Below are 23,458 nucleotides of genomic sequence, written 5' to 3'. Positions count from 1 at the left end.
TCATTGGTTCAGAGCTCTCGTACGTATGACATCATTTCGTACGCTTTGCCGATAAAGATGGACTTCCCGTCACATCAATAAAGATAAAATCGTTCTTTATTTTAGTTTCAATTTTCTCGTAAGTGCAGCAACATTTTATCAAAATATTTTCTCCTCGTAATAATACAGCTTTATTTTGCAGAAAAATAAAATTTTACATTTCACACTTTCATTTTCATAAAACTCGATTTCTAGCGATATTTTCAGAGCTGTACCACAGACTGTTAAGGCATGGGCCCAGGGCACCAACATTTCATGGACCCCAAATGTTCAGAGTTATTTAAAAATGAAGCAAAATCAAATTGCACCTTAGCAAAAGCAAATATTAAGTCTAGAAAAAAAATTCTTTAAATCTCAGTCACTACAAGCCATATATTATATTTTATTACATTTTAATTGTTATATAAGGGATTTTTTGATATTTATGTTCTATTGCTACCAGGTATTTCAGAAACATCTCATATTATAATATTTTTGCAAACAATACCATATTTTAGCATTGATGTAGTATAAATACTTAAGTCTCAAAATATTTTATTGATATATCATGAGGTATATCATATTTTATTGATATCTATTATATTTCATTATATTTTGTTGATATACCATAAGGTATGGGAATGAGGGAGGTTGTGGGTACCAAATAAAGTTTGTACCCAGTATCCTCAGAAGTGTTTGTCGGGCCCTGGTTGAATGTCCTTTCAAGCTCCCATCAGGGAATACAAATATAAATACAAATACAAAAGTGACGACCAGCAACAGGCTCTGGGCCCAGCTAGACTGGTCCTAGTCAATTCACAATCCCCAGTGAAGATCAATGGCCCTCTTAAAACTGTCTACTCCCTTGCTCATTACCACCTCTTCCGGTAAGCTGTTCCAAGGTTCCACTACCCTGCTAAAATAATAATTTTTCCTAATATCCATGTTAGCCTGAGATTTAAATAGCTTAAAACAATGACCCCTTGTCCTGTTTTCAGTGCTAAACTTCAGCCCCGTAACATCTTTCGTTTTAATAAATTTAAACAGCTGAATCATGTCCCCTCGGTCTATTCTTTGCTCAAGACTGTACATTTTAAGCCTTCTAAGTCTGGAATCATAGTCTAAGTGAGAAAGTCCATTTATTAGCCTTGTAGCCCGCCTTTGAACCCTTTCCAATACATTAATGTCTTTCTTAAGATAAGGAGACCAAAACTGAACAGCATACTCCAAATGGGGTCTTACCAAACTTCTATATAAGGGCAGAAGAACTTCTTTAGAATCCACTCTATTATCCAATTAGAATTTCTCTTAGAATCCACGTGTCCATAAGATCACTTACTGTGATATAAGAGTTTCCTTTTAACACATTCTCAGCAAATTTGTGTGATTTAACTTCGCTCCATTTTCTTTTATGACAACTTGTCTGTGAAGCAATACTGAACTTATCTTTCTGTAATAGAGCATTTAATTCATATACTTTTCTGTAACATAACGTGCAATCATGCTTATACCAGGCTTGTAATTAAAGATAGTAATTATGTTATTTTCCTTTCTAATGGCAGATTCTGACTTTATGTACTTATCCTGATTTAATGGAAGATGACCGTTTTCCGTCTGATGTCAAAAAACGAGCTTCTGACATCTTAAAAGGCTGTGCTGGACATAGTGTTGGTAAGTTATGGTTTGGTTTTAGATACGTACAGTGGAACCCCCATTTTACGTTTCCGTTTCATACATTATCCTCCTTCGGTCATTTTCTGCTGGTCCTTGAAAACTGGAAAACGGATATTGTTAAAATATTCCAGATTTTTCGTTACCCTTTAACAGAAATTATGCTTAATACACTTTTCTTCAGTAGATCTAAATTATTCTTATCTACAAGATTCAGAGGTTTTTTTTTTTAATTTCTTTTTTGCAAGATAAATTTGATTTATAACTGTTTGAAGCTGCTTCAGCGTTCTTTTTGCTCTGTCTTATTGTCCTTTCTTTGTGAGCGGGGTTTACTTTGCTCTTCCAATCATCCAATCTTCTTTCACAAGAGCTTCGTAAAAGTACAGAACTGCTGACGCTCTTCAAAATCTTCCAAAAGTCGGCAACACATGTATCGTCTCATCACATCATGGATTCCTTCTATATTGGGTTTAATTCCTGCTTTCAATGATAGTGATGAAGATGCATAATAAGAAGTAGTAGAAGATGTCCCCAGAACTGATCAAGCGATTAAAAGCTCATAAAGTTTTGTTTGTAAATGCCAATCAAGGAGCAAGTTTGCTAAAAATTGTTAGAATAGAACAAACTATAAATTAAATTATATCTAAAAACATTTATTGGATAAGCGTCAATTTGTAAACAATGTGCTGCATTTTTTCCCCTGCCCCCAGTTTTAAGTTTTCCTGCTTGATCCCTTTATCACTAGTCCTACAGAATATGTAAAAATCGAGATTCCACTGTATTTCATATTTTTGTTTCCTAGTACTTCTGTGTAGTTTATGTGTTGTTTTTGGGATGTATAATGGTATATTTGAAGTCTGTATAATTTTCTATCAAACGTTGAAAAATTAAAAATTCCCTACTTTTGTGCTCAAAAAGGAATTCATAAAACCACCACTATTGAACTCCAAAATTTACAAAATTATTGCATACACATGTTTTGAAGTTACAAGTCTTTTTTCCAATGCAGAAAAAGTTTTGAATGTCCACTGTGAAGTATTTTGACCTTTCAAAGTATTTGTTCAGCAAATAAAGTGAAGAAGTAGCTTTCCTATTGCAATTCGCTACTTATTTGGATGAGATCTTAGAAATAAAACTTCAATCATTTGCCAAATGTGTGCTATTTTACTAAATTAATGGTGAGTTGATCTTGATATCTTAAGAGCCATTGTCTGTAAGAATCAGGCAGTTTAAAGCATTTGTGATTATTGACATTTTTAATTTTTTTTATTTTCACATATGTTGTTCCTTATCATAAATGTAATGTAAATCCGAAATTTGAGCTTTGTCTGACTCACCATTTTTGAGAAAACAATTTTTTTTTGTTTAGGGGGCGTGGCACATTTTTGCCGGTTTTTCAAATTTGCAGATTTTAATGTGCTTGTTGCTTGAAGCGTCCTTATAATGACATGGATTCTTTAATTCCATATTACTATATGGTCTTGTTAGATACTGTTACAGGTGTCAAATCGGTGACACTACGAGGGCGACGCCCACAAACTCCGTTTAAAAATGACCGAAAATGAATTTTTTTCTATATTCAAGGCCAATTTTCTCAAAGCGCCTTCATGATGACACCAACATTTTTAGATCATTTTCTAGCCACACTTACATACATCAAAAATATGTATTAAAATCGGTGTCACAATAAGGGCGCCAGAAGATATTGGAACTTTTATTCGATAAATTTCACAAAAACACAAATATTTAAAATTTAACTACAACTGTCGCCCTCATAGCAGATATCTGATACTACATTAGGTTGATAACCAACATGTTTGTCTAACATTTGCACACAAAAAATCGGTGTCACTCCTATTATTTTTGGAAATATAATCGTTCCAAGTTAGTACGTTATGGCGTTTTTTTTTTATATTTATTTATTTAATATTTTCACATCCAGATTTTTTTTTGTACATATTTATTTTTAATTTAATGCAAAGAAGTGTACCTTATAACATAAACAGCTTTGGGCAGCAAGAGAGTCTTTTTCTTGAATAGAAAATGCCCGTTTTGATATAGGTACCAGGTGGATCTATTGTGCATAACATGTCTAGCCTATTATACCAATACTCGTCTTGTTTTTTCCGGCCAAACAAATTTATTTATTCCAATTGTTCTTGACATGCATTTGACATAAACTTGCAAATGGTCAACTTCCACTCTTTTTCTGGGATACCATGTTTTCCCATGCTTTAGTGCTACAAAATTAGCAGTTTTCAATAAGAGATGACCGTCTTTCTGAAATTGGTTTGACTTAATTCTTAATGTTTTCTTCGTTTTGGTCTACGTTATCCTCAAATTCAGTTTCAGATTCTGAATGTTCATTTTTTTTCAATATTCTCATTTGATGTATTGAGAATGCATTCGTTTTTTTGTTTCTTCCATCGAAAAAAAGGATAAGATTTGTTTCATAGTACAATACTCTGAAGCAACGAACAGTTTTTTCCCCGTTATGAACTGCATTTCTCATCTAGTGTGCAACTTGACAGGGATGTTGTTTTTTCCCAGTATTTTCACCAATCGTAAATTGTTCTTATAAATACTCCTTCTGCTTTGAAGTGAACTTGAACTGAGCTCGTAAAGATAGGGACCATCCAATTTCATTAAATTGAACTTTTGGCAATGCAGGGATATTTATTAGTTGAAAATTTGAAGCATTTATATAAGATGTTTGTAAGCAGGACCGGATTAACGTCTATTTACGCCCCTAGGCCAAACTTAGAGATTATACCCTCCTACTCCCTTCACATATTCGAAATGTATCGAAATCGTATCCCCCCCCCCTCTTCTTTCTCAGAGGCGTAGCAGCGTCCGGGAGATAAGTGAAAATTTCGCGCCCCTTCCCCAATTTGAAAATTAAGGGATGGGTTTCATTTTCAATTTTCCCATGGTTAATGTTCAAAAGGGGGGGGGGGGTGCTGTGGATTTGCCGGTGCACACCAGAAATTTGCCAAAATTGACACTTCAGAAATGCAATTTTAGGCCATTTAACTCGAAGTAACGGTCATCTTTGATGATGTTAGAGAAAGGGATCGGTTAGGGAACTCTCCCCCTCCCTTTTCGAAATTAAGGTCATAAAACTAAGTTTTTGAAAAACTTTAATGATGCTGGGAGACAACAAAAAAATTGAGGTCCTAAAACAATTTTAGAGGATATTTTTTTGATGAGCGGGTTGCTTTAGCAAGGAACTTATTTGAAATTAAAGACTGCAACATTCGAAGACATCTTTTATGATGTTAGGGAAATGGATGGGGTTAAGCCATTCTCCCCCAGAAAGTTTTCGAAATTAAAAGCCTAAATTCTTTATTGTGAGCCATCTTTAATAACAAAAGGAAGAGGGATGGAATTGGGTAACTCTCTTCCGTAAATTTTTCGAATTTAAAGTCCTAAAAACAAAGCTTTAGACAATTTTAATAATGTTGGAGAAAGGCTAAACTCTGCAGCTATCCGGATTTTTTTTTTTTTTTCTAAATTCAGGTCCTAATCTTAGGCGATTTTAAATGAGTTGGAGAAAGGGGGGAGGGGATACTGAAGTCAAGGTCACTTCCCTGGAAAATCTTTGGGCTTGAGGACTTAAAAACAAAGTTTTATACGATCTGTTATGATATGAAGCCTTTGAAAAGAAAACTCTAAATATGCATTTGTAGGACTTCTAATGCATCTGATGGTGCTGGGTAAAGGGATTGGGTTTGAGGACTCTTTTCCGGAAAATTTTCGAAATTTTAGACCATCTTCAAAATGCTAAGAAGGGGAGGGGACCCTCCTGCACAGATGTTCAAAACTTGAGGTCCTATGAAAAAAATCTCGATAATGTTCGGAAAATATAGAAACACTCGGAAACTTTTTGAAACTAACGTTTCATAAAAAGCAAACTCAGAAAAACTTTGAAGATGTTAGTAGAAGCAGGTTGGGGGAAGCTCTTCTGTAATTTTTTTCTGAAATTAAATTTATAAAATTCGCAATTTTAGGTTACCTTTGGTGACGTAACATGATGGGATTAGGCTCAGAAAACGCCTCCCTCCCCACATTGCTACGTCCCGAAATTTTCATTCATTTCTTAAAATATGTTATCAAACATCTTGCCTCAATTTTTCTTTTTCAAAAACATTTAACTGTTTTGGTTTTTCATTGTGAAATTTTCAAATTTTCCGCCTCAAAATTTTTATCTGTTTGGAAAACAAATGTCTGTAGCCCAAGGAAAAAGCTTTTACCGGTTTGAGCTGAGATGATATTTAGCAGTGATATCTGAAGTATTTTTTCCCCTTTTTATTTACATTTAGATATCATGACTCTTGAATTCCTTGATAGTTTCGTTTTTTACCTTGAAAATATTTAAAACTGCTGGTCTCTCTCAGTAAATATATTTAATTTTTCTTTTATTTTTATCAACTTTGTTGTGATCTAGATGATGTTTTGAAAAAAAAAATATTCAGAAAAATAATATGTTGGAAGTGAAACCCAATAACAGAGGTAATTATAAAGGAAAAGATAGAAAATTGTGTCAAAGAAATTATTTATTAGGAAACTTGTATGCAATGCTTAGTGTGGAGAACTAAAACAGACTATGGTGAATATTTTGTGTACAAAATAGGGGATATTATTGGCAAAGGCCGCAGGAGGTCACTGTGAACTCCCCAAAATTTCCTTATGCGTCAAACAATGTCTAACAGTTTGGAGACAACATAAAAATATTCTTTAAAGGGATGTCTATTGTCTGTTTTCGTTAGATTTTGCTACACGTGCAATTATGCATACTCGTGTTTTGTCATTCCGTAAAATTTGAAACTTCATTCGGTAAATTAATAATTTCATCCCTTCAAAAATTTAAGCTTCGGGCGCCGATAATTATTGACTGTCAAAACTAAACATGAACTAATAAATTATTAATTGCAAAACATATACTTATTGACATGATTTAAAGACATCAAGAGAAAAATTGTTTCATGAACAAGTTTTTTACATTGAACACTTTCTATATCATAGGTTTACCGAATTTTGAAATTATTGTTCAAATCAAAGATATTGAAAATTTAGTGTCACCGGGTTTTGAAAACCAGTGGGGGTGCTCAAACACCGAGCACAATGGACCAAACAAGGGCAATTTTTCAGAGCGTATAACTCTCAAGAAAATGTGCTTCAGTTTTATAAACAGAAACACTAGGCGAAAATATCTTTTTTTACTTCGGGTTTTTACCACAGAAAAATTTTACGAGAAAAAAATAAATAAATGAAAATAAAATAAAGTAAAATAGAATGAATTACATTAAAGCAGAGAAAATTTTAGTGAGAATCAAAACACAAATAGTTTAGGAACAAAAACACAACAGTATAATTTGTTCTTTTTGTTAAGCTTACCTAAATATTTAAAAATTCCTCCCTTTTTGTATGGCCTCTTTTTTCTGCTTCTAGAAAAAGAGGCCATACAAAAAGGTTTTCATCAGTTTTCTGCTGATAGTGAGGGTGCCCGGCACCCCCGCAAATATTGGGGGGGGGGTTGCTGGAGCATCGCAGCGCCCTCGGAGTCGGCGCCCCCAGAAAATTATCTGTTTTGACCAGAAACAGTACCTAGACTCAAGCATTACGCCCCCCTCTCCTCTAATTGCTTTTTTCTGCTCAGTGGTAAGGTCCCAATCAGTTCTAGCTGTATTTTTACTGTCCAAATACTAGCATGCCACTTTCCTTTTATTTTCTAATGAGCTGTTCATTTTTTTCTCCTCCTGGATATGCGCCCTTTTTGGCTTGCGCCCCTAGGCCAGGGCCTAGGTTGGCCTATTGGGTAATCCGGGCTTGTTTGTAAGAGCTTCTTTCTATGCATCTTTCGTATAAAATCCATTTGCAAGTTGAGGTCAAATGTATGTCAAGAACAATTGGAATAAATAGATTAGTTTGGCCGAAAAAACAAGATGAGTATTGGTATGATAATCTGGACATATTATGCACAATACATCTGCCTGTACCTATATCAAAACGGGCATTTTCTATTCAAGAAAAAGACGCTCTTACTGCCCAAAGCGTTTATGTTAAAAAGATACACATTTTTGTATTAAATTAAAAATAAATATGTTCAAAAAAACTATCTGGTGGTGAAAAGATTAAATAAATAAATATAAAAAAACGCCATAACGTACTAACTTCGAACGATTATATTTCCAAAAATAATAGGAGTGACACCGATTTTTTTTGTGCAAATGTTAGACAAACATGTTGGTTATCAACCTAATTTAGTATCAGATCTCTGCTATGAGGGCGACAGTTGTAGTTAAATTTTAAATATTTGTGTTTTTGTGAAATTTATCGAATAAAAGTTCCAATATCTTCTGGCGCCCTTATAGTGACACCGATTTTGATACATATTTTTGATGTATGTAAGTGTGGCTAGAAAATGATCTAAAAATGTTGGTGTCATCATGAAGGCGCTTTGAGAAAATTGACCTTGAATATAGAAAAAAATTCATTTTCGGTCATTTTTAAACGGAGTTCGTGGCCGTCGCCCTCGTAGTGACACCGATTTGACACCTGTAATAGTATCTAAGAAGACCATATAATAGTATAGAATTTAAAAATCCATGTCATTATAGGGGCGCTTAAAGCAACAAGAACTTTAAAATCTGCAAATTTGAAAAACACGCAAAAATGTGCCACGCCCCCTAAATTAAAAAATTTAATTTCCCAAAAACGGTAAGGCAGACAAAGCTCATATTTTGCACAAACATTACATTCATGATAAGGAACAACATTTGCAAAAATAAAGAAAATTAAAAATGTCAACAATCACAACCTGCCTGATCCTTACAGACAATGGCTCTTAAACCTTAATCACAAATCAATCTTCCCAACACTTAATTCCAAAAGATAGCATCTCTCTTTCTCTCTCTGTTTTTTTCTTTTCTTTTTATAACAATTAGAAAACAAATTTTCTTGCTTGTAAGTGTGTTCTTTTAAGTTTTTCTTTTTTGCTTTAGGTTTTGAGTGTTATAAATACATGACATTTTTTAACAATCTGAACGCTAGTTGTTTTCTCTGTCATGTAATGCTATAACAAAAAATATGATAAATATTTATTGCAAAAGCTGTGAAACAACTAATTTAAAATAAGTATGTCTTCTGATTAATCTTACACTTACCAAAAGTATTTTCCTGCACACTTTTTTAAGTGTCAATATAGCTACAAAATTGGGTTTTTAAAAATTATTTGTGTATTTTTTGTTATGAAGGTTTTCAGTGGTGGATTTACAGGTTTGTGGGCTTATCATAATGCATTTTTGAGGCCTATTTTTCTATCACAGGACTGTATAAAACATTTATCATGTGCATTTTTTATTCTCATTCTGGGCTCATATGGTAATGCCCCCCCCCCCCTTTCCCCAATTGGGACATGGTTAATCCACTGCTGAATGTTTTGTATTTGCTTCAAATTGTATAATGGTCTTATATAAAGTTCAGGATTCTGTTAGAAAAATCAGAGTTCACCTAATACAAAACTGATTTTTCTGATACAAAATCAGTATTTTTACTGATATAAAACTAATTTTTCTGATACAAAATTAGCGTTTTTACTGATATGTAGCAGTTCCAAAAATGAATTTTCAGTTCTCCACCAAATGTAGTTGGGCAGAGGAATCATTAACAGAATTTGATAACATTTATATGGATCAATAATTTCACTTTTCATCTACATATCTAAAGCAGACGGTGTTTGTTTGTTTGTACCCAATGGCGAGAAGCCCCCATAGCACCTACAGCTCTGAAACTTGGCACACAAACCGAACATACCCTGGGGACGTGCACCTCGAACCCGAAATTCTTAATTTCGAATTAATTTTTGTTAATGAAATGTTTTATGTGCTTTTTAGCACTTTTTTGTGTTCAATTCGTCACAGACCCCGAACCAATCGCGCCAGGAAAATATTTTTTGTACCATAGTGTTGGGAATTTAAATTCAAATATGACGGCCGAAAAATTTTTGAAGAATGACCAATCTTTGAACTTTTTATGAATTTTTGAAAAGACCTTTTTGTATTTTTCCCGGGTATGACTTTTTTCTAAACCCATCCCCCAAAAAGTATTAGATATTTCTTTCTGAAAATTTAGTATGTAGTAGGCAAAACATGCCTCCTCTTCAGACTTTTTTTTTTTTCAAAAATACGCAGTAGCTTTTTTCAAAAAATAATCTTTATAAAATTTTGAAAAAACCTTTATTTTTCGCTTTTTTTTGGGTATAATTATTTCTAAATCCATCCTACAAAATGTATGAGAGCTTTCTTTCTGAAAATTTAGTATGTAGTAGACAAGACATTTCACCTTCTTCAGTATTTTTTTTTTTTCAAAATTATGCAATAGCTTTTTTTTTTACAATTTTTTTAATTTAAAGTGACACATTTTATCTGCTACAGTCCTTTGGACCAGGGGAAAAATGATAGGGCGTTCCCATTTGTTGTGACGTCATGCTTGGATTTCAATTTGCTTATTTGTTTCTTCTTTTTTTTTTTTTTGGCTATTGCTAACCGTAGCCCTTGCTTTTTTCGAAACTTTTTTTTAATTAAGGAATTCTTTTTTCAATCAGATTAGGAAATGAGCGCGGAAAAACGGGAGGAAGAGAGGCTACTTTTACACACTACAGGGAACAAGGAGAGAGCTTTTTTTGAGCTATTTAACTAAAAGAATAAAGCGTACAGGTTTTTTAAAACTACAGATATAGATTGTTTAATACCGGTGCCAAATTTATTTAAGCAGCCGCAAAAGGCGGCAGTCTTGGCATAAAAAGGCGAATGATAATATTGATATAGACAGCTACAGATTCAGTTATACCATCGCCAAATTTACTCAAGCAAGCCGAAGGTGGCAACCTTGGCGTACAAAGGCGAAATTCAAGCAGCCACCAAAGGCGAACCAGCTGGTCGTTGCAGGTAACTAGTCATATTATAAAGCTAGCATTTTAGCTTGGGAAGGCAATGCTTTAATGTTTTTTAGCATTATTTTCTTTTTTTTTCCCAATCTAGATTTCAGTTAAATTTTTAGATTAATGAATTTTGCTACTTCATTATTAAATTCTTAGCATTTATATAGGTGCATACAGTGATAGTACAGGTGTAGAGATTATTAAGAAGCATGTTGCTCAGTACATTGAAAGAAGAGATGGTGTTCCTGCCAATTATTTGGACATTATTATGTGTACTGGAGCCAGTGAAGGTGTTAAGGTTAGTTCTGATTTTCTTTCTCTCCTCCCCCTTTTGTTAGTTGTTTTTTGCTTTCTAATCAAAATTTTAATTTTCAATCTTTTCAGAGTGTGTTAAGCCTGTTGAATTATCATAATGGTGGAAAGGTGTCTGGTATCATGGTTCCTATTCCTCAGTATCCCTTGTACTCTGCAACAATAGCCGAATTTGGAATGCATATGGTGAGTTTAAATTTTCAATTCATAGAATTTTGGGAACTAGTCAAACTCCTGATTATGCACAATCAGATTATTTGTGAGGCTTTTCACCTTTTTTTTAAAACTCATTAAATGTTTTTTGTAATTATGATTGTGTTATTGTCTGTTTTTACCCTTTACATATATTTTTACACTCAATGTTAGTAGCCAAAAAGTAGCAAAGTTTTTAGCTATAATTTAAATATATGTGAGTTTTATTCATATTTTTTAGCTATTGTTTACTGCAGTATCATTTCTTACCTATTATTTGGATTATCTGCTGTTTTTGCTTATCTGCGGTTACCGTGCTAACCTATTCTGCGATTAATCGGGAGCTTACTGTACATGCAATATACCAGACAGCCTGGTTATCACATCCAGAGACTGTAGTTTCGTTCTTATTAGAACTCATCAGTCTGGATTAATTGCAGTCCCTGGATGTGATAACCGGGCTGTCTGGTATATTGCATGTAGTTCTGGCCTTAGCCCTGGCTTAGGGGTGGTAACTTACTGATAAAATTGCATCAATTGTTCCATAAAATGCCCTAAGGAGACCCCTAATATCTTAAGACTCTTGTTTCATTCCATAAACTTTGAAGAACATGAACAGTTCTGAATAAAACATTTTAATTTTGAAGATTTCTAAAAACAATTGTAAAATGAAATACATTAGGCGGTAATTTACTGAATGGTAAAATGTTTTTGGTACAGGAAACAGATGTATCTGTTAATAGCGTAAACCTATTTCTTGTAAATATTTTCTTTATACATAAATGGCAGAGTTGTAAATAATCAATTCTCTTAATTTTTAACAGGACAACTAGCTTTTAAATTCAGCAAATTGGGTGGTTATAAAAATGAATAAAATGAACATTTTACTGAAATTAACTTTAGTGCTTATTTTTGCATTTAGTGCTCGTTTTTGAAAGCATTTTCTTTGTTTTTTTTTTTTTTTTTTTTTTTTTGTGATTTAGTGGCAAAAGAATTGCTGAATGATCTGACAACACAATGCTACTACTGCATAAATATTGCTTTTTCTGAGAAAGTTTTGATGAATCTGTGATTTTACAAAAAAAAAAAAAAAAGAATGTTGTCGTAATGAAAATGTATAAGAGTATTTGGTGAAATAATCTTTCCTCTTCAATGAACTTTTTAAAAATAGTTTTTATAATTAAGTATTATTTTGTGGTGTTGAACCTGGTATACATAACATGTTATATAAGAATTATGTGTACATTGTTTAATACTTTTTGTAATGCACCACATAGTATGAATAGATAAAGACTTGATTTTAAATTTACACAATTGAAATTGAAAAAAAGAAAAAAATTATGTTTGACATACTGGTATGTGTTTTTAACTGCAAACAAGCATGAAAAAAATTAAAATTTAAACCCCCCTCCCTTCATGAATTCCTGAGCCTGCTTAGATCCATAATTTCTATGTTTTTAAGCTGTTCCAGTCGCATTTTAGTAATGTTATTCCATCTGTTGACATAAATCTGAAGAATAACTTCCCGAGTATTATATGGCTATCCAAAACTGAGAAACAGTAATTATAAAAATCACTTTAAAACAAATCATTAATTTTTTTCAGGGTTATCCTGTCAGTTTGGTTTAGCCATGTAAGAAATATGTTGCAAGACATGTACACCAGGGTGGTTCAAAAAACTTTTTTTCAACTAGAGTCCAGTACACCACCTATTTTTTAGACTTACTGATAACATGCTGTAAAAGTTTTAGCTTCATACTCAAATTTTAAGAGGGTGCTCCCCTTGATTTAACATTTGCCGTAGCATAAAAAATGCCACAAATTAAGAAATATTTAATTTCCCCAGCTGTTGTTTTGTAAATAATTATTTTATTGCAATGTATATGCATATTTCTAGTGTATATTATAATATGCAGCATTGTTTTTTTCAGTTCGAAATATTTTTTTAACCCCCCTCCCCATACTATTGAAGTTTGGGGGGGGGGGGGTTAAGCACCCTCTCTCAGTTGAAATAGGAAGCTAAAATTCTTCCAGTATATTATTATCCATAAGTCTAAAAGTATTGAGGAGTGTCCTGTTATCTAAGAAAACCTTTTTCTTTTTTTTTTTGCATGTATTTTCGAACCACCCTAGCACATTGTATATTTTTTACAACATATTAGGACTTATGTACATTTTACAAGAAAACCCCTCCCAAGCAAGCAGCCGTTTTATGTAGGTAGTTTTCAATTCCTCGACACTAAGACATTCCCCCTAATGTATTGCAGGGTTTCCACGCCACAGGGAAACCTGAAGAAACAGGAAAAACACAGGAAATTCAAAAATCAACAATAAAACAGGGAAAATCCGGGGAATTTCGAAAATTTCCTCAAAAACCTGGAAAATACAGGGATTTTTTTTCCTTCTTAAATTAAAGTTACAAAAATCAATTCCCAAATATATAAACTACCAAAAATTAGATAAATAGTAATAATTATAATGAGAATATTAATCAAGTTCAGAAATAAAGTAAAATAAAAAATGGTAATTTTGCTTGAAAGTTTTTTTTAAACGTAAATATTAAAATATTTATCATAAAAATAGAATCTTGAATTTCATGATAATTTAGAGTGTATGAAATTAGTCGTCAATAATCATTGTTCTGGGTCACTTATACACTTTTAGGTCCATGGCTAAGAGAAGTTTTTTTTTTTTTTTTTTGAATAAAAAGTTGAATATATTCAACCACCATGCTATTATTTCAGTTATTATGAATTCTTATTTATTTTCCCTTATTTATTTAGAAATTTGTGTTTCGTTTTTTTACCCTGTGGTGAAATTATCAGGATATTAATGTTCTTTTCCAAATAATCAGTGCTCGCTCATTTGTAATGTTTTATTTTCATACAGAGAAAACACAGGGAATTTTTTTTCCAAAATTGAGTGGCAACCCTGTATTGGGAACTTTTCTTGTGCTGACACCCTCAAGCATGGACCCGGCCGCTATTTGGGAAGTCATTTACATGGATATATCCTTCTTTGCGGGCAAATTTATTTAAGGATTAAAAAAATAAATGTAGAGAACGAAATAATGAACAATTGGAAAGTTTCTTGCACTTACAAAGTTGATGAAACCCACTTGTGTTATAGATCTCTGCCAAATAAAACTTTTGTCTTAATGGACACAAAGCTCTTGCGAAAAATTTTCCAAAGACGCTTAACAATTTTGTTTAGAGATTTGTTTTGGAGATTTTTATTTTAAATACAGCATAAGTCGATAGATAATTGTAGCTGTTACATATAACGAAAAAGTGCAAGGGAGAGCATTTAACAAAATGGTGAAAAAGCATGACTTGTAGAAGCTTACCTGTAAGTATAAGTTCGCTTTCAATTGGGTTGTTTCCGAAATTTTAAAAGTATTTTTTTCTGAAACAGCATGCTTAAAAACATAGATTTTAACCATTTAAAAACTAATTTTACGAAGTTTAATATTTTTAAAATATTATTTTAATCAATGCATAGATTCCACTCCATTTTTATGCTTCTGCTCATGACATCACACATGATGAAATGCCATTCACTGATGCCATAAGCTCGGAGTACAGTATTTTAGCATTAGATAAAGACAAAAATACTGTAGCGCAATAACACTAATGAATTTCATATTTGCTTCAGAAAAGCCTTCATTCAAAATTCTCATTATGATTGCTATTACTATTACTGTTTAATTGCAACCTTTTTTTAACAATGCATAAACATTCTGTGCGCCAATGGAGTAGCTTACCAAAGTACAACACTTGTGACGTCATAAAGATCACGCCTTATTTCCAAAATCAGATATGATAGAAAAATAAATAAAAAATAACTATTGGAAAAATAAATTTTCTTTCTCCATGTTTTTTTCCCCCCGCTTATTCTATCAATTTCAGTGACTAAAAGTAATACTTTTGACTGAAGGAAACCCTAGTGTTACAAAAAAATAGCCTCCTGTATAAAGTTACTTTTCTTTATTTTGGCAAATTGGGGAAAATAGAAATACGGTGAAATCCTGTTGCAATGAGCTTCAAGGGACTGCAAATTTTGTTCGTTGTAGTGGGAATTTTGTTCTAATTTAATTAACGCAATGTAATGGAAATTAAATCGGGACTCAAAATTTATTGTGATGAAACAGATATTTCACTGTATTGGTATTCATTATAATGGGATTTCACTGTAGTATGATTTTTTGCTTATGATCGGTCCATTATTTTAATCTCTTGTTGAAGAAAATGTGAATGGTAGAAATTCATCACCTGCTTTTAATTTACTTCATTGTTTCTTTTTTTTCAATTGATGAGTAAGGGAAATCATTGTAATTATATTTATGGTTCTTTTTGCTCCCTCAAGATAAATTATTACCTAGATGAAGATAATGCAATGGGCTCTAAGTATCAAAGAGCTGAAAAGAGCCATAAATGAAGCAAAAAAAAGATTGTGTTTCCTAGGGCTATAGCTGTTATTAATCCTGGAAACCCAACTGGTATGGTATATAAGCTCTACTTTTTTCTTTTTCCATGTATCTGAAGCATTTTTAATCACTTTCCATCCTTTTTTGATGTTGCTGCCTTTTAAAAAACTAGATTTTAATTGTAGGGTCTGTGCTTACTCGCAAAAATATCGAAGAGATCATAAAATTTGGCGTATGAAGAGAAACTTTTAATAATGGCTGATGAGGTAACTATTTTGATCAACTTCATTTTTTCTTTGGTTCTGTTGATATATATCTGATAAACTTGGTTGTGGGGATAATGGGTCCTTTTCAGGGCCTGATTACTGAACAGGCCAACTAGACCCTTGCCTAGGGGCCCCCAAATGGCTGAAATTACTTTAGTCTATTGCTAAAATTGATTCAGCCTTGAACTAAAGTTATAAAGTTTGAATACAGGGGGCCCCCAAAAAAGTATTTTGGCCTAGGGCGCCTCTTTTAATCGGACCTTGGTCCTTTTTGCTTTTGATTAAACTTGACTTACAGAATTCCAGAGGTGCAGAACATGGTTAATATGACAATCTAGGATTAGAGATATTTTTAGCTTTCTGACAAAACTTTGCAGATTCGATTTTAAGTATGAATTTTCCTAGATGGAAATTTTTTCCTGGCACTCAAAAGATACACAGGGTCGCCACGCACCTGGAAAATGTTGAAAACCTGGAATTGTCAGGGAAAATAAGAATCACTTAAATTGGTCAGGGAACTGTCAGGGAATGTCCTCATTGTTGAAATTTCTGGAAATGTCAGGGAATTCCTTTCTAATTTTCCATCCGATGAGTGAAACTGCTGCGCCATTCAGGCAAAGATGCTGCAGTACAATGTTGCGTTCCGGATATGCGAATTTTCCTGATAGTTGAGAGAAAAAAGCATTCAAGCTTATTTTTGAAGACTCTATAAAGCTAAAAAGATTTTTAAAAAAAGAATAGAAATATTAAGTTACGTTTTAATTATCATTATATTTTGTTTTGCCTCTTCTGAAAAAGTCGCAAATTTTGCTTTTAACTTTTTTTGGAAACATGCCAACTTTAAAACTGGCTAAGCATTTGTAATCAATGTAATTTAATTTTTAGTTTATCTCAACGTAACCTAAATATTGATTACAATTATTGATAATTTTTAGGCACTATTTGATTCAAAAAAGGAGGATTAATTACATTAAAAATAAATTGTATGGTATTTAATAAAGTAGGTTGACTTTCATTAACCTGGAATTTTTGCTAAAAGCAACAGGAAAACCTTCAATTGCCAGAGAATTTCATTCTTGAACTTCTGTGGCAGCCCTGGATACATATGGTGACTTTTACAAAATCATTCTTGAAAAAGTATGCTTATTTTGTAGAATATATTTGTTCATTTCTCCATCCTGTATTGTAAAATTTTCCACTGACCTGTAGTTCATATTCTGTTTGTGGGACCATTTGCTGATGGGTTTTGGAAAAAAAAGAAATATTAATGCACCAATAGTGAGGCACTTGTTATAGGAACGGCTGCTTCCTGTGACCTTGAAATGATATTTTTAATGGAAGAGGAGGGTGCAATTAAAATTTTTGTTGAATGAGTCCTGGATAATCAAGGTAAGGTGAGCGAAAAGAAAGAAAAAAAGATTTCTCCCGAATTTGCTTTTGGGGCCAGATGGGAAAGTTTTGTTTTAGTGTATAAGTTTACATATATATTCTGCCGTGTGCAGGCAAAGAGCAGTATCTGCTTTTTTTTTTTTTGTATATTTTTGTCATCTATTGTACATTATCTTTATTGTACAAGCTTGCTTATTTGATTGCCACTGAAAAAAAAGGCAAAAAAAAAAGTCTTAATTCCAACATTTTTCTATTGTTAAAATTCCTATTGTTTGAATCCACTGAACATTTCTTCAAATATTTCAAAAACTCATTTTTGAAGATACTGCCATTTACCTGCTCATGGCAATAATATTAACGACACATGACTGTCAAATTTGGCTAATCTTTAAGTGTCTTGGTTGGGACACCGGAGAAAGTAGTTTGTATTGAAAAAAATTTTGCATGTGAAATAGTATGTTCAAAAGACATCTTTTATGCCCTGCACTGATTCCTTTTCAGAAGTTTGAAAAAGATATTGCCCTCATGTAAAACATTTTGTTTTTAATTCAATACTTTCACTGTTTTTACTTCCATGTAGGAAGTAAAGAGATTTTGTATTCACGAAGCTCGCCTTCTCTCTAACGATCAAACTTTCCTTGCTGTAATGTCTTTATATTTTAATTCACTGATGTGCTTTAATTCAGTATAGTTTTGCTGTACTTTCTTTAAACATTTCAAAATATTACCTTTTTTCTTATATCGTATATTTATATTTCAGGTATATCAAGATAATGTGTATGCAGAAGGAATGGAGTTTCATTCTTTTAAAAAGGTTATGACAGAGTTGGGAGAGCCGTATAAAAACATGGAGCTGGCATCTTTCATGTCCGTGTCTAAGGGATATATGGGCGAGTAAGTGATGTAGCACATTTAGCAGTAAACATTTTTTTTTGAGATGATTTATTATGTACATCAGGGGTTCCCAAAGTGTGTGTTGTGAAATGTTCATGGTATCAATGTACAGGTAGTTACCAAAATATTGGAAACACCTGTGAATAAAAGTGACATTTTTGAATGTGCTTCTTAAGTAATGAAGAACAAAACTAGGTATGTTTTTTTTTTTTAAATATAAATAGCAATGTACACTGCTTGACAATTGCTAAGGAACAATTACGTTTTTTGGAATAGTTGAGAATAGATAATGATTAAAGAAACAGAACGAAATATATAGTTAGTAGGGAGGATGTGCCTTTATTATAGGTACAAAATAATACAGATATTACAGCATCAATGATGTAAAAACTTAAAAATAAAAAAATAATCCTACTTAAATGACTTTCATGCAATAACAAAAAAATGATCTAGGTCAGAATGATGGTGACACGAGTACTTTAATATGACGTATGATTATCAGGGACACTAAAGCACAATTTGCATCTGTTTTACCATACTCCCCACTAATCATTGAGGAGTGCTTGGGGGATGTTTTCCTATTCCTCTCTCAATGCGGATTTGAGTTCTTGTACTGTTCTGGGAGGGACGGTTCCTCGCGCAACACGTCTGCCAAGAGCCTTCCAGGCAAGTTCAATTGGATTTAAGTCGGGAAAGTAAGCAGGCCACTGCATACAGAGAATGTTTTCACTTTGCAGTGTGTCTGGCACTTCAATGCTCCAGTGTGGCCGTGTATCGTCGTCCGTAAAGAGAAAGTCTGGACCTACAGTCCCCCTAAAAAGACGAACATGGTCCAGCATAACATCTCTGCAATACATTTGAAACATATCGCTTTCTTATTCAAAAATGTGAAGCGGTGTTCTGCCACTGTGCATGATGCCTGCCCACACCATGACGCCTGGGCCATACCGATCACGTTCGCAAACAAATTTTTGTGCATAACGTGTTCCACGCTCTCTCCACAGTAGTTGGTGACCAGAATCACTTGTCTCACTGAAACGAGATTCGTCAGAGAACATAATTCGAGACCAATTTTGACGATCCCAGCAACATGTTCCTTACACCAGCGTAATCTCTCTTGACGATGGCGTGGTTGAACTTGGATGCAACGCACGGGCTTCCAGGCATACAAACCGACATTATTTACTCGCTATGAGATGGTTCTTGCAGAAACATGCATACCGGTAGCGGTTGTTAAATTTGCAGCTATCTGTCCTGGAGTGAAATTTCTGTTCCTTTTTGCCATGAGGGCTACATAGCGATCCTCTGAAGGTGTGGTGCTTGTACCACGACCCCCGGCATGCTTTTGCAAAACATTTCCACCTTCAGCGGCCGTCTTTAATCGGGAGATGAAACTTTTTGATACACCCATTGCAGCAGCCACAGTGGTGACACTTTGACCTGCTTCTAGTCGTCCAACGGCTCGTCCACGATCGTAGATATTCAAATGATGTCTTGCTAACATTTTACTCGTAAGTATTTCAAGAACTTAACAGAATTTCAGAGGAAAACCTTTTTTAACATCCAGCACTATTTTTGTTAAAAACCAAACGGCGTGAATTTTCGTATGAATCTTGAGCATGTATGCGCTGTCTTTTATACAGATAATGAGTCTAGTTTTACCACGCCATCTGAACCTGAATTTATTTCCATTGGCCAGATGGTTGAGGTACAAATTTGTATAAATCACTTGTTCCTTAGCAATTGTCAAGCAGTGTACATATTCTGGGTGTATATGGTGACTTAATTGAAGTTTTGGAAGTCTTGGATTTTTTTCAAGCATGTGAAATGTTGGACCTCTCAGACTTTAAAAGAGGCCAAATTGTTGGAGGGCGTCTAACTGGAGCAATACTCAACTGAAACATCTCAACTTTTTGGCATTTGTAGGGGTACAGTATCTAAAGTCATGACAGCAAACCTAACGCGGTAAGACAAGGAAAAGCAAAATAGTGGACGAAAAGAGAAGCTCAGTGAAAGAAACTGACAGCTGTTGAAGCGGATTGTAATGTCTAAAAAGGGAATAACGGCAGCAAAAGTGACCATAGAACTCGATCACCGTCTGGATTCACCAGTATGAGTGATTGCAGTCAGAAGGCTCCTTCATTAACAGAACATTTACTGCATAGTAGTGATTCCCAACACACTTGTCATAAAGTGTTTCCATTATTTTGATAACTACCTGTATATAATGCAACTCATATAGGCTATAGTGCGTGAGAAAATGCTAATTCTTGAAAGAGTGCTGCAGATCAAAAAAGTTTGGAGCTCAGCTGATATACATTAAAGTCTTTAACCCTTTCAAGATGGATTTTGCTCATTTGACTGTCTGCAAAGGTTACTTACAGCCGGATATGACTATCGGCACCCTGATGAGAGGTTACTGTGACCTACCAAATTTTGAGAACTACTGCATTGCTTAAAAATAAATAAAATTAAAAGAAATTAAATTTTTAAATAATGCTTAAATATCTCTTATAATTAGATGTAGGTACGTATCCATGTTTGTGTTTTATCGTTTGATAAAATTAAGTATCATTAAGTACCTTTTTGTAAATTCAATATTTACCCCTCTGAAAGTTTTGAATTCAGAGCACCCCTGTGAGCGATGTTTGAAGGTTGTAGTTCAAATAAATTCTAAAGATTTACTTGTAGTACTTTAGATAGGATACAGTAGCAATAATTCTCTCTCCTACAATTGTCTTATTTCTTTCACGTTAAAAAAAAGTACTTAATTCCAGAGTGAATGCAGGAGACTTGGCGATAAGTAATGTTAATAATCAATTGTAGCTTTAAATGAGCTTTCATTTCTGTTACTCTTGATTGGGGGTGGGGGATTCCCCTGGTTTCCTAAGTTGGACTTAGGGACTCAACTTTTCCCAAATTAACAAATAGTACGAAAACGTTTTGCTGACCGAAGTGCTCATCTCAAATAGGTTAAAATGTCTCTATTATATTTAACACTAGAATCACGTGAGGGGTCATTTTGACCCCAATCAAACTTTTTTTGCTAACTACTCCTCTGTATTTTCATAAAAAGCTTAATCCTTTCTTGACTTTTCCCAAGTCATCCTGCAGAATAATAATAAAAAGTTTTCAAGAAAATTTTAATTCTTTTAAACCTAAACTAAAGGGCTATAACTAAAAGTGCAGGCAGGTGTCAATTTGACCCTTTTGAGAAAAAAAGAATTGCAAATACATTTACTGATGCTGAAACAGAGCAGAAACTCGGTCTCTTAGAACGAACTATTTTAAGTACTTGAAGCGTTTATAATGTTTTTATACATAGAAGGAAACATTAGCCGCTAGCTTCTGAAATGCAACTGAAAGTTTTTTTTTTTTTTTTTGAAGGGCATTTTAGTCTTTTTTTTTAAATAATGCATTATGTACCCTAAAAATCTGTTTTTTTTTTATTTTTATTAAACTACATTTATTATAAATATGTTTATTTTAAAACTAATTTTTACAAATATTTAACATTATATAGGGAACTATGCAGATTTCTTCTCAATGGTCAAAATGACCCCTTCCATATTTCTAGATATAAAAAGATCGGCGTAATTTCTAGTGTTAAAATGAAGTAGTCTGTATAGTTATAAAAAAATTCTCTGTCCAAGATACATTCTAGGAATAATAATTATTTGGATGCAGCTTTTTTTTATGAAACCAAATGTTTTATTACCTGATTAAACTTCCAATATGTTTTTAGGTGTGGTATGCGTGGTGGTTATTGTGAAATTGTCAATATGGATCCAGAAGTCAAAAAGATGCTTTTAAAATGTGTATCTGCCCGCTTATGTTCTAGTATTTTAGGGCAAGTAAGTTATTTATCTTGTTTCTTTTGAACAAGTATTAATAATAACAATGTTAATAATAAAAATAATTTAAAGAAAAACAAATTTTATGTTTCCTAACTCTCAATTTTTTCTCTCCTTTTTATTTAATAGGCAACAATGTCTTGTGTAGCTAACCCTCCTCAAAAAGGCGAACCATCCTATGATTTGTACATAAAGGTAATGAAATACTTTGTTTTTTTATCTACTATTTGAGATATAATAAACTAGCATTCCCGTACCTGGCATTGCTGGGGTAATAGAATTCGCAGGGGTTAACAGTGCTTGGTGCACCTAGTTTCAAAAATCCGCTATAATAATTACTGATTGCCTATAATGTTTTCTAATTTTGAGAGGATCCCGGGGCCCCTGGACTCCATATATACATATATATGCCCTTGTCCTTAACCGATCTTCAACTGTTATTAACGATTTTTTAAAAGTATTGATTATCTTTGCAAACACAGGCTATCCACATTTTATTGTTATACCTATGTTTAAGCAAAAACTTCTTTGTATACAACATTTTTTTTTTTCCTGGTGCTAAAACTATTGAGCTGCTTGATGAACTGACGTTGGAGTAGTAAGCTACATAAAATTGGCCATGTGGAAAAAAGTCTTTTCCAAAATCGATCCCTGCTACTTTTAGTGTCTGTCCTTCTGACTTATTAACAGTTATTGCAAAGCAAACTTTTACAGGAAACTGCACTCTTCTAAATTCAAAAGAATAGTCTACCTGTGATGATGTTCTTAAAAACTTCGCTTCTAGTTTTGAAAAAATGAAAGCAAAAGACGGTAACATTATTATTTGACTTGAGAAAAACCTCGAAGAATCACGTGAGAAACAAAAACAATATCAAATTTAAAATTTGCTTTCAACCAAAAGTTGAGATGAAGTACTGAATAATGATTTGAATGAAGGGAAGCCTCCGAAAATAAGGGATTTAAATTTCAATGACAGGTTTTAATTTCACAGAAATTAAGGAATTTTAATTAATTTCTCCTGAACTAATCGATATTTCGAAAAAACCTTTCTTAGTGGATACTTTCATAATCATGTGGACATGCTTGCCAAATTTCAAGTCTGAGGCTTCAGCAGTATTGGCTGTGCGTTGATATATATATATGTTATCTCAGGACATTGATTTTTATATATTAAGATAATGGGAAATGCCTATTGCAGGTATTTAAAGATTGCTGTTCCATTGCAGTTATGCTTAGTAATTATGTAAACTTGTTTTCCAAGTACAAGTAAAGGAACCTATACATTCTTTTCTCTGCGCAATCCTTCTGCTTCCTTTACAGGGATTTAATTTTTTTAAAACTTTTTATTCAGTTCAGTTACAAAATATTTAAGTAATTTTTTTAAAAATTGTAATTGAAATCATGGTTTGAAAATAGGGTTAACTCCTGACAACTTTGAGGTTTACAACTCTAATATTTCTTTACCTCACAGTTTTTATCGAGTCCCTAACTCTTG

The 23,458-nt window shown here is 33.2% G+C and overlaps 1 pseudogene; it reads left to right on the top strand.

Annotated features, from left to right (window-relative positions):
* The window catches only part of LOC129229944 (alanine aminotransferase 1-like), a 57,824-nt pseudogene that overhangs the window by 7,864 nt on the left and 26,502 nt on the right, over nucleotides 1-23,458 (top strand).

The sequence above is a fragment of the Uloborus diversus genome, chromosome 9, assembly GCF_026930045.1.
Source record: "Uloborus diversus isolate 005 chromosome 9, Udiv.v.3.1, whole genome shotgun sequence".
NCBI classification, from domain to species: Eukaryota; Metazoa; Arthropoda; class Arachnida; order Araneae; family Uloboridae; genus Uloborus; species Uloborus diversus.
This window is presented reverse-complemented; position numbering and strand designations above follow the sequence as displayed.